At 37.5% G+C, this 13013-nt stretch overlaps 1 protein-coding gene across 1 annotated transcript in view; it reads left to right on the plus strand.

Moving 5' to 3' along the window:
* Positions 1-13013, plus strand: part of LOC143177016 (Fanconi anemia group J protein homolog) — a 71942-nt gene that overhangs the window by 43925 nt on the left and 15004 nt on the right. The gene's annotated exons all lie outside the window — the stretch shown is intronic.

The raw sequence follows: 13013 nt of genomic DNA on the forward strand, positions 1-13013 counted from the left end.
TTCCCTCTATCGTTCTCTCTTCCTTACTCGAACACTCTCTTTTCTCCGTCGTTCGCTTCCCTCTAGCTGTGTCTTTCCCCCGTTCTCCTCCCTCCGTGGGGAAAAGCTTTCAGTGGCGGCTCGAGGGGGATGAGAGAGACCGGATGAACACCGCGGTGTGGCGACTATCTCGGCTGTCGCATCGCGAATCGAATAAAAGCTGCCGGCTGAGGGATGAACTACGCTCGTTTAATTTCGGGAAAGAACGAGGCTGGCTCGGCAGTTTTTTTCTCGCCCCCGGGGACACCGTGGAACTGGGTCCAAGCGGATCCTCGACGACACTTCACGATGAAACTTCGCGACTTCCGTCTTGAGACTCGTGCTTCGACCTACTTTGTCGTGAGGATTTGTTGAGTACTGATAGAAGATTATTAGGCTTCTTTCTTGCCCTGGAAAGTCTGGTGGGGTGGTTGCAAGTGGTTTGTTGTCGGTGTCTGAACAGATGGGGAGGAAATAGGCCTTCGTGTACTCTACTGCGGAGCCTCTGGCCATTGAATTAGTATTACGTACAAAAACTGTAGTTTTCTAATTATAATACTATGCTGTAACTGGGAAATTGTTCTTGACTGCGAAAATTATGACTAGACTATAGATTTTTTTCGTATATTCATGAACATAGTTAAGAATGTGGAATCAAAATAAAAATGTGCTTCATTCTTCAAATACTATAATTTGCATTTTGGTTTTCATGTTTTGTATATTTTTTAATATCGTATGCCTTCTGTGATTTTATACAGGTTTAAAATTTCTATAAATGTATAAAAATCCGAAGTATGTTTACATAGCAATTAATTTATTGTTTTAGTACTGACGCTTAAGTTTTAGACATTAATGCGAATACAGAGTTAGCCATATTCTGAATAAAACATTGTTACGAATATTTAATATTAAATGTTGAATATTTATTAGAAAATATTTTTTCAGTTATTTAAGTAGAACGTGTACAGTATGCCCGGTTTAAATGTCTACGCGCGATTATTTCTCTAAATATTAAAGATACAAACAAATGATTTAGATAAAAGTTGTATAGCATGAAGTGGCGAATATGGTGATTACATTAATTTGAACTTAAGATAACTTGGGAGAACCCTGTGAAAGTCATATTTAAATTTTTAAATGGCACCCCTATATTTTTCACTGCATATTCTTGTAGCTGATATTGAAACATTTTTAAAACACTACTTGCTCATATATTTTGCATGAGCCATTGTTAAGTTATTAACTTTTAAAATTGACGTGCCGCCGACATTAGCATTACCCGATATACACCACGCGTAGCTTGCTCGATCAGACTTTGTGCGTCATGTTGGCTTTAAAAAGAGCCGATTGAGAGAAAAAAGTGATTAATTTATTACGAAAAACGGCAGCTGAAATTCTTCTTTACCTTGAAAGCAGCGTAGAATTAGATCCAAGTGAATTCTCGACAACACTTCATGATGAAAGTTCGTAGCTTCCATTTTAAGATCCAGATTATTTTCTCGTAAAGCTTAGCAAAGTTTTAAATCTTCTCGAACTGAAGTTTTAACTTGAGAATGTAATAGATCTCCATGAATTGCACTTCAGTTGATAGCGGAAAATAGTATTTCACGATTTCTGTATCAGTTATCATAAATCAAGTCCTCTTGGATATAAGTTGCTGGGCTTTTATAGTCATTTATATGGCTAATCGAAGTATTTTTGTCCCATATTTTAGCAATTTTTACCAAACCTTATCGTGATAGGAACCATGATTTAAACTGTCAGAATTACTCGATTCAGCAGAATTGTAGTATTGATACAATGGCCAATTAGCCACAGTAACTGTCTACTACCTCAACTACCACGTGACCATGAATTATCCAACCGAAATATTTCTTTCAATTTATGGACAAACTGGTCTAAAAAAATATACCTAAAAATCTATAGTTTACGCAATGAATCACAGTAACTGAATTAAGACACAGCTCATGCCTAACTAATTACATAGGTCATCGAACCACAGAATCCACTCCCCTCCTCTCTCCTTAGAAATCAATCGTATTTCCAAAATTTCTCCCGGGACACCCGTTAGAAGGACCCCGTCATTGTTACCAAGTCGTCGAACCAATCTTGCGAAGGGTGCGTGAGTCCTGCAGCCTCTGCCTCCCTTCTCCCCTGCTACGCCCCACCCTCCCCGTGGCCCCGAGGGGATTGAAATTAAAATGACAATGAGGGCAGATCCGAAGGGAGGCTAAAAATGCGTACCCTTGCCATCGTCCAATCAGCAACGGATCCGTGGACGCCATGGCGACCCTTCTCATCCCCCTTTTACTTTCCTTCCTTTCCCCTTTCTTTTTTTTCTTCCTCTCCTTTCCACGCGACCCTCTTCCCTCGTGCAAAAAAGAGAAACAGACACGGAAAAGAGAGAGGGGAAAACAGTGGCCGCGAAATGAAAACGTTTAAAGCGTCGGGTGATCTTCACAGAAGTTTTCAACCCCTTTCGCGACATTATTCGAGGGGGACACGAGAGAAACAAAATAGATGGGTATGCAACCGACCCCGAGCGGACAGGGATGGCATGATCGAAACGGAATGCATAATTGAGGGGATGAAGGCGGCCGAGATCGAGGATCCTTGCGATTAATATTCTAATTACGGGAATCGAAATAAAAGTATCGCCGAGGGATGCTTCCCGCCATCCCTGTGCGCCTCTCGCGTCTCCCTCGAGGCTGCCGGGGGTTGTTACGTTTTCCTCTTCAAAAGAGGCTGGAATGGAGACTCTTCGACGGAATAATTAATACTGCCGAGAGAATTGACAGGGTTCCAACTGTGAATTTCATTCCATGTGAAATATTGTGCCCTCAGAATATTCGAATGAATTCTTAGTTTTTCTCTGCTGTAATTGTCCATTTCACCGTGAATTTTTGCCGGATTAAGCGTAGTGTAAATTGAAAGAGCAAATTAAGTGCAATTACATCGCTTTGAATTCAAGCTAAAAGTTATTTTACGGTTTTTACGCTCTCAACGTTAGCTGATTTAATGAATCCCAGTAAAAAATTGTTTGCTTTTCAACAATATACCAAAACAGGAACATTGTTCATCTCTCTGTACACGCGTCGCTGACAGTTCCGCCTGTTCATTTTAGTTTTTCCGCACAAACGTATGCAAATATGAACGAATAACATAAATTCTTGATACATGGCACGTTTTCATGCTCCCATACATTTATTGGTACCGTATTTTGTATTGAAGGTAGTAAACCACTTTAACTAAGGCAAGAAAGGAATGTTTGCTTCGGCATGTGAAAAGTTTAGGGAGTTTCAACTAGCAACATTTTCTGTTAATTCAACATTCATTGCAATTTTAAAGGACCAAATATCGAATACCTTCTTCAGCATTCCTAGAATACTTTTTAGTTTTCATACTTTCCTGCATTAACTTTCAGCTAGTATAAGGGAGTCACAATATTTATACTAACTCAACTTCTTATGTTTCATATTAATAAACCAGGACATACAGAATTTTTTGTGGCTTACTATAAATTATTTTTTATAGTAAAATTGCAGTAATTCCATTGCAATATGGTACGATACTCTTACTATAGCGGTTGAAGGTAAAAATCTCACACAAACGAAAAGAATTAAAAGAGTGATTCATTTTCAACAAAATCGAAGGAACCGTGGTGCGAGCGTTTTAATTTCCGCCCCATTTTCTGTCTTTCGACGATTCCCAACTCCTTCCTCCGACGTCATCTCGTTCTCCGCGATTTCCTCTCCTCCAGCCCCTTCCTCCCCTCGTCAGTCCTTCTTCTTTCTTCCATTTCCTCTTGTCGGTGGATGCGCACCATGCAAAGCCGTAATTAGTGGCTTCGCGTGTAATTATCGTGGAAAAAAGGGCTCTGAATGCCCATAGTATTCAGGCCGCCAAGGATGAGTCCTTCGCGATAGAAGCGCACGAAGCACCCTTGAGACATGAGCTTTTTCCTTCTTTTTTCTCCACCCTCCTCACCGCCAACCACCCCTTCTTTCGTCCGTTTCAAAAGCGATCGCGTTTTTCGACTGTCATCGCTTTTTGAGGAGCATCCATTCAATCGGATGTTGCTTCGCCATTTAGCAACGTTCTACGCTCCGCCATATTTTACTCCCTTTTTTTCGCGTCAAGCTGGCAATGCGTATTCGTAGGAGAGGGCGAATTTTGTTTACTTTCGGGGTAGGATTTGTTGTGCACGACTTGTCACGTAATCACCGTAAAGAAATGAGAAAATTAACGCAGTAGGTTACACATATATCAATAAATATTCTGTGTTTAGATTTTGCATCCAATCTCAGCGTTAGTTATGTACAGGAAATCGTACGTTAAGGTTGTATGACAAAACGAAGGAAACATTAACCCTTTGTTTTATTACGAGTTATACTAATTTTCCTGATAGAAATTGTTCCTATTCCAAATATTGGAGAAGATTTTTTTACATCGTTGAACATAGCACAGAACTAATGGTAAGTAATTCAGCCTTTTAGGTATTAAGTATCATTATAGTTGTTTCTCGTCATATGATTTTCTGGGATGAAACATTACTATAGAGGCTATCCAGTAGATGATCTTTTTAGACGAAAAATAAATAACAATATTATAACTTATTCAGCTCTTATTTTATAGGCGAGACTGAGATTAGTTGACAAATGGGGTAAGTTGACTAATTATTTAAGGGGGATTGGCTAACTTACCTCATTGGTCAACTAGCCTCGATCTCTTGTACTAGTTAATAACACAATATAGATATAACTAAATACAGCAGGACCTCGATTACCTATTTCAAGCCTTAATCGATATTCTACTGTATTGTTATTACACTCAGTATCCGCAATTCTAAATAGTAGACATTTTGAATATATAAAGTTTGGTTAATGGATGTTTTATTGTAAGATGAAAATGAAGAATGGCAAAATGGCAGTTAAAATTTCGTTGCAGAGTTATTAAATTGAACAAACAGCTAAAATATGCGTGAAATGTGTGTGACTTGGAACTTATCCTACCACCCACATCAATTAGTCGGGTCAAAAATAGTGAAATCAGTAGAATAAGTCCCAAGTCAGACACTCTCAACATTCTTATTGTTATTAGACACACTCAGTATGCGCAACCCTAAATAGCAAAAATTTTGAATATTTGAAGTTCAATTAGTGGAGGTTCTACTGTATGCACTCATAAGCATCAAAACACCAATCACAGTATTAATATCACAGAAAGAAGGATTAATAATCAATTCGCGGCAGGCTAGTTCAAACAACGATATGTAACTTCCACAGCAATCTTAGTCATAATCTAAGGATTTAACGTCAGTTTGTGTAGCTAATTTTGAATACTCAACTTATACATATAAATACTTTTTAATTAAACTGCCTGCTTCTGTCATGCGTAGTTTAAGAAATATCGTAAAATAAGGGATTAAGGAGCGAAATCCAGTACGATATAGTGATTTACAATATTAATGACCCAAAATGATGTTTAAAAAAAAGGTACCAGAAAGACTACTAATCATAATTGTGGTGTGTCGGCATCGATGGTGATCAAAAACGGGTCGCTAGCTTCCGAGCAAACCGAAGGATCGATGGCAACCCCCTTGAGGGGGATCAAAGAAGGAGGGGCTTGGAAGGGGTGACTGGGGAGGAAGGAGGTTTCGAGAGGGCTCCACGGGCCGTTTTCGATTCATTGTACAATAATATGACGGAAATGTCAGTCAATTAATAAGCATACCAAACCTGACTAATTTCCGCCTTTGTTCGTTCCACGGCCGGGATAGATGAATAAGTGGCCATTATGCGGCTTTTATGATTGGTCAGATCCGTATCACGACAGCCGGTTCCGCTTTTAGAAATCCCGCGCGCCGGCACGTCGAAATTTCTCTTGCGGCGAACCTTTTTAACCGCGTGCACGTGCCGGCGGAATAGCGTTCTCGTTCTCTTCTTCGCCTCCCTCCTTCTTCCTCCCCCTCGTACTCCTTCTTTTCTACAAGCGTACCTCTTCGCTTTTTCTCTCATCTCGCGGCCTCCGCTGCATTCTCCTTACGCTTTGTCCTTTCCGAATTGCGACAGATCCATCGAATATCGCGAAATATCTTCGCTGGTATCATTCTTGAAGTAGTTACTCCGAGAAATGACTTACTTAGATATTTCTTAAAATTTTAGTGGCGTGTTAATATAAGTGTTACCTGTCTCTGGTTAAAATATTAAGGAATTTTACCATCCCAGATCCGAGATATTTGCCATCAACGTTTTAACGTTTGACACGTAATCCTGATACCGAGACTTCGCTGAAGTGACATTTTTAGCTGTATTTTTAAAAATTAATTTAGAAGTTCTTTAAGAAATTAATATATGGTGTTAAATATTCATAAGAATTTAATAAAAAGGTAAAGAGGCAATTTATTATTTAGTTACTGAATTACGACAATGTAAAGTTAATAATTTATTGAAATTCTGAAGGAGCATGATGCCATACCAATGTTACCATATCGTCCTTTTCTCTCGTCTGTGCTAATGTTTCTTGTATATATAGTGGGTAATTATGCATGTATGTGTAAATGGCGGACAAAACGCCTACAGTCGTATCGAAAAGTTTTGTCGTATCCTGAGAAACAAAATAGTCTTGTACAATGAAGCATTATATAATTCACTTTCTAATACGATTGTATTGTGACAACTACCTTAAGCCTGGCCTAACACGTTCATTAATTTAATCGAGTAATTTAGTAACCTACTGTCTATGGACACTAAAATTTAGTAGAATCTAAGACACTAATTTTTAATGTCCATACACAATAAGTTACTAAATTACTTGCCACTTGACTAAATTATTGGACGTTGTCTGTTTCAACCTTTATAAACAGTTTCATTTTGTCAGTGGCGGGGAGGATAACAGGAGAGGTTGAGAGAAATACTTGTGGTAGATCGGAAGTTCTTTAAAACTAATTGTCTTTGAAATGTAGAGAAGGGATTGATGAATTCTTGTAACAATGAATTACCAAATTTAGCGGGACTTTATTGTACGGCTCTGTAGATACTCTCAGTTATTAGGGGTGAACTTGAGATGGGTGTTAACAAATTTTCATCGTTGGGGAATTTATGTGTATAGGTATTATGGCATGGATTTTGAATATTGATAACTCCAGTTTCATACATTGTTTATTAAGAGAATCCACAATAGAGTTCTGTCTGTATAAAAAATCGTCGAACTTCATGACCCATTTTCTTTCGAACCATTGAAACCATTTCAATCAAACTTCGACTGAATATTCTAATAATAGTGTTAAATAAATTGAGTACACAAGTTTTGTTTATAAACCTGTTAGAAAAAAGTTACTAGGTGTTTAATAAATTATTCAGAGAGTGACAAGTAGTCATTTTTATTCTTCAAATATAGACACTAGTCTCCAAATCCTTTCATGTAGTATATTTAGTAAATTCATCCCTCTTGGTCAGGCTCAATCGATGTTGCCCGAAGTTGTTGCGAAATGTGTACCATGCAAAATGAAGATGGAAACTAACTTCTTTAAGTCATAACATTAAAGTATCTCTTTAAAATAAAAACTATTTAGCACTTAAATGTTTAAAAATGTATAGCTACCTATCCAGCACATCAGCGTATCAAGAAATCGAAATTATAAGTAGGTAAGAAGAAAAACCATTTTACGTTTATTTAAATTAAAAATGTGATTAAATAAATCACCAACGTAGATAAGAATGTGATGATTGCCTAGATTCCCTCCTATTAAGAAATAAGAGGTAATGATTAATTATATATTAATGCTAAAAAAAATGAACACGTACACCAAATCGAATAGCAATCCCTATTCTAAAACAAGAACTTATAAACTACATTAAAAGTAACATTAACTCCGTTTAACATTAACTTCAATTACGTACCACCTTTTTGAATCTAGAAGCTTTGATTTACAAAGATATAAACTTAATCCAAAATGAAATCATTACCAGAAAATCTAACACACGAAAATCTTCGTTACTAATAACCTTGTTCTTAATATGACAACAAACCTTCAAATAAAAGAAAATATGTGAGTCGATGCGGATAATAAAAGCGAAAACAAAAATACTTTTTATTTTAATCGTTCTTATCAAAAATAAATAAAAAGTGCTTTTCTCAAAACTCGAATTTATCGAGTTCAACCTTATTATCCACAATGCCCCATATAAACCACAATTCCGCTATAAATGATCCAAAAAACATATAGAAATTAAAAAGGATCTATTAACTGTCCGCGAACCGAGACCATACAAGGAGAAAAGAGCGAACAAAAGACAACTCGATTGACTGAGCAGCAGTCGCAGACACCCTCGGATATCACCTCATCCCCATCCTCGACGCCCCCGCCAGCGAAAGGGTTGCAAGAGATGGCGGCTGCTCGATTCTCGGAAGGCTCAGGTAATTACGCGGGCCCCGTTAATGACGATGACGTCGAGTTTCGCTGACACGAGCTATCCTTGCGCCTCCACTTATGTCCGCCGCTCGTAAGGGGACGAAGATATAAAAAAGAGGGGCGTGGCACAGGGAGTCGGGGGTGCAGCTGTGCCACGTATCAGCCACCTATATCCTTGTCCAGCTCGGCCTGGCTTATATTGCCAGGGGGGATAATACCACGGGGGTGCCGGAACGGTTTCATTACACGGCTTCCCGAGGGATAATATCCTCGGATATCTCGCTGGCCGTCCCCAGGGGCTTGGAATTCCGTGCCACCAACCCTCCTCGCGTCACGGCAGAACCCTTCTTCCGCAGAACTTGGCAACCCCTTCCTAAAACAACGGAGAAGATCGCGCTGGGACGTTCCTTTGCGACGAGGGGACGCCTCGAGGACGGAAAATGGCCGATCGAACTCCTATGAGCTGAATATTAACCCTTTGTCCGCGAAAACTGGGTACGGGGTGTTGCGAGGCTACTGGTCAAGCAATAGATGACCGATAAGCTAATAAGACGCACAAAGGCGGACAGGAATGTTTCGGGGAACTCACACTGCTGAGTACAACTTTCGAGACACTTTGTGGAATGGGAGATGCAAGGACTTTGACGTTAGGTCCATTTTAGGTACTGTGAGTGGTTGAAAGTATTAGCTCCACTGTAGTAGCTAAGGTACAGGGTTCTTAAACTAGCTTTTCACACGTTGATTGTTACATTAAATTCAGTAAAGATTCTATCACTTTGGCAGTGATTCTATTTTTGGAAAAAGTGTTCTTAATTCATTTTTATAATTATTTTAAAGTGTTTTTGTTCTTTGACTAACTGTCACTATAGTTCTGTATATTGTGATCATTCATAATTGTGTAACTTATTTGTTATTCATAATCATGTAAAAATTGTCATCAGTCAACATGGCAATCAACATGTTAACACTTGACGTACGAAATGTCCTTGGAAAGTTTATTAAGATTAATTAAATGAAAAATTGCATTTTTTTTGTAGTGGAATCGTAGCAACTCCATTGTATTATGTTATAGTGAGGGAATCATATCTGCTGATGGTTTATTTCAGAGCAGGAAAGAGATAATTATGTTGTACAGGATAATTATATGCAATGAATATTATTGTAATAAATGATTCTAATAATATTACCTATAGAGGTTTTTCTAAGAAATTTTAAAATATAAAATTTATTTATACTTAATCACGAATTATGAAAAGATGTTACACAATAACACAGGTCGAAAGATATTAAGTATAGAAATTACGAGAAAACTCTAGATGGTATTAATTTAACTATAATTTGTCGAATTTAATTAATTACACTTGTTTTTGGATTGATTGAAAATTCTCTTAGTAAATAAGTAACAAGAATTGCATTTTTGCAACATGTTGTTTCTAATAATAAGTTTATGCTTCTTTTTACGTTTGAGAAACATTGTTCATGAAAGCCAAGAATACTTCGTGGATTTAATGATATCCTTAACAGGAAAAACATCCAATTCTAATCATTAGTAGCGATTCACTACTTTGTTGAAGTTATTAAACTTTCTACAAGTCATTTTTCGATTTGCCTATTTACCATAGTTTCAAAAATTCATAAATGTATTTTTCGAACTTCTGTTCCTCGGTTACTTCCGCAATGTTTCAGCTATTTCGCCGTGGACAAATATTCATCTCCTACTCCATGAGGTTCAGGAAAGCTGGACTCCCACCTCTGATCCATGATTCAAGGATTTCCTATCGTGAGCGATAAGAACTTGGGTCAAAAATAGAAAATAAAAAAATGACTTAAATCTTTGGGAATACTAGTCTCTAAGCTCTTCTCTGCTCTCTTTCGTTCTTTGTAGGAATTATGAGAAAAAGACTACTTAGAGCATAGTGAAAGGGACTAAAAACAAGAATTTATGCACTACCGTCCTACAAAATTAGACTGACGATGAGATTGAAAAAAAGTTCGTTACTTCGTTTGTAAGTTAATTATATTTCGCTGACAGAGTTAATATACACCATTCTAAATTTTTTCTTCATTTTTGTGAGGCTGACATATAATAGACTTTATTATAAATGTGGTTATGTATTCTACTCCTGCAATTAATTTCCCCAGATTTATCGAAACCAAATAACACTTGACTCTGATTACACATTCATCAGCAATCACTCGTGTTCCGAATTCTCGATGACAATCAGTGTCACGTTACCAATACATAATCCGCATTAATTTATTGAACTCTGAATTACAGGGAAGAGTTGCATTGTTACAGACTCATTTACTGTTTTTATTTAAATTAGTTAGAGTGCTAGTATTACGAAATAATGTATGGGAATCATTTAAAGCACGCAAATGGTATTTAAACGTACTTTATTGAGTCATCTTGTTCAGGAAAAATTGAAGCATAGTCTCTTAAGATTTTATATTCTTATTAAACAAATACTTCAAAATGGAAGAAGAAGTATCAGATACCAGTCAGACTTAGTATATGAATATCAGTGACAATAAAGCAAAGCGATGTATCATGTAAATACAAAATTTCAGTTTATTCTCAGTTTAGTTTTCATTGAAGTCAACTAGATAGAATTTCAATTTTTAATCAAAAGAAATTGCTATATTAATAAAATAAGAGATCATAATACAGAATTGAAATTCAAAATTTCAAATATAAACTTTTTGAAAATGAAAGTTTTTCTTTTAACTTATATTATCTTGTCTTGCAACTATAGATATACAAATCTCAGTCTACTGATCTTGACTACAAAATATTTAGAACTACTGATTAGTGTTCTCTTGGCATACTTAAAAATAGTGACCAAATAAAAAAGTAAGCCTGTAGTTACAGTGAATGCGTTGTCCGAACCATTTATCGTACGAGCGAGATAAGTTCAGACATATTCATCAGAGTCGTCAGAGCGTCACTGTAGCCACAGCCTAAATTTAAAAATCTAGAATACCATTTTGTAGTCTAGAACTTTATTTTCAAGAAACTCAATTCTGAAATTTAATCATATTCCACCTAAATCCTATTTTACAAATACAGACACTGCGACTTGCAATTGCCTTGCCAGACGATTCATCCACTTTCTACTCAAGACCCATCCTCGCCTCGCATTCGACAAAGCTCGCTTCCCCTGCCGTTCATCGTCCTCCATCAATGAGACAATTCGTCAATAAACTCTCCCAATACTTCCAGGCTGTCAGCCTCCCGCGGAAACAACCCTTTCATCCTCCTCGAGGAGAAAAAGTAATACAACCCCCTCGCAGACGGCGAGGAAAAAAGAAATTAATCTCGACGATTCCAGGGCAAAAGAAGCACTGCAAAGAAGGGGCGCGGGAGGGTCGCGGCGATATATAAACTCTCAGTCAGTCTCCTCTGAAGAAGTCTCACGAGGTCGGCGCGCAAAGAGCACTTTTACCCCAGTCGGCGGCCTTTGATGATCCCATAGCACTGGTACAATACAGGATCCTGCTCGTGCGCATTGCGATTAGTATTTAATGCGCACATTGTATGAAGGAAAGGGCCCCGTTCTGTATATATGTTGGACGCGAGGCGGGGACGAGTTATTAGGCCGCTGACAGGCCCATAATCCCCAGCTCTCGACCGAACGAAAAATATAATGCCCATTAGCGGAGATCTTTTCAGCCTCCTCGGGACGTATTTTCTTTTCCCTGTCGCCGCCTCTGTCTTTTCTTTATTCCCTTCCTTCACCCCTCGCCACCCTAGCTCTATGTTTTCGTTGTTCCGTGTTCCTCGTGTGACAGGGTGCTACCGGAACACGGGGATGTAATTCGACTGATGATAATCTCAAAGTAAGATCTGGGAGAAGTCATGGCGTCGTTTGTCCGAAACTGAGTTCAGTAGCTTTTTTTGGGGTTGATACGAGATCGGGAATGATTTCGATCTTTGCGCGAGGCTGGATCTTCGAGTGGTTGGCGGTGGTTAATGCGAGTGTTGGTTTTGTTTGATACGTTTTGTTCTCTTCATCCTTTTGTTTCGGACGTGTTTCAAATGGAAATTCGAATGTATCTTTTCATGTGTATCTTTCTGTGTTAGATTTAGTGAAATATAAAAAAAAGAAGTTTAAAAATAAAAAATAATAGAGAAAGTAATTGATATGAAAAGAAATACATGGAAAAAATGGTTATGCAGATTTTGTAAAAATCTTTTAAGTAAATTTATGCAAGGTAAGCCTTTGTAGGATCTGTTATGGATGTTTATAAAATTAACAAAGATAGCTTGACTACAGTAACAGCATCTTTATTAAATCTAATATAAAGTTGACTCTTACTGATTCTGATAAACTCAGACCTATTCGAGTAATTTTGTAAGTTCTACAGGACTTTTCAATAACTTCAGCTGAACATTTTTTTCGTATATAGTACATGTGGATAGTTTCTAAATATATTTATAGTTTCATACACATATCGTACACTTGCTTTAAAAGTGACTCAACTTAGGAAACATGATTTTCGAATTATGATTGTAAAGTAGTTTGGTGTAAACTACTATTGTAGTAAATGTAGTTTTTCTACTGTGTCACTTTTGAAACAA

Source organism: Calliopsis andreniformis, chromosome 3, assembly GCF_051401765.1.
Source record: "Calliopsis andreniformis isolate RMS-2024a chromosome 3, iyCalAndr_principal, whole genome shotgun sequence".
NCBI classification, from domain to species: domain Eukaryota; kingdom Metazoa; phylum Arthropoda; class Insecta; order Hymenoptera; family Andrenidae; genus Calliopsis; species Calliopsis andreniformis.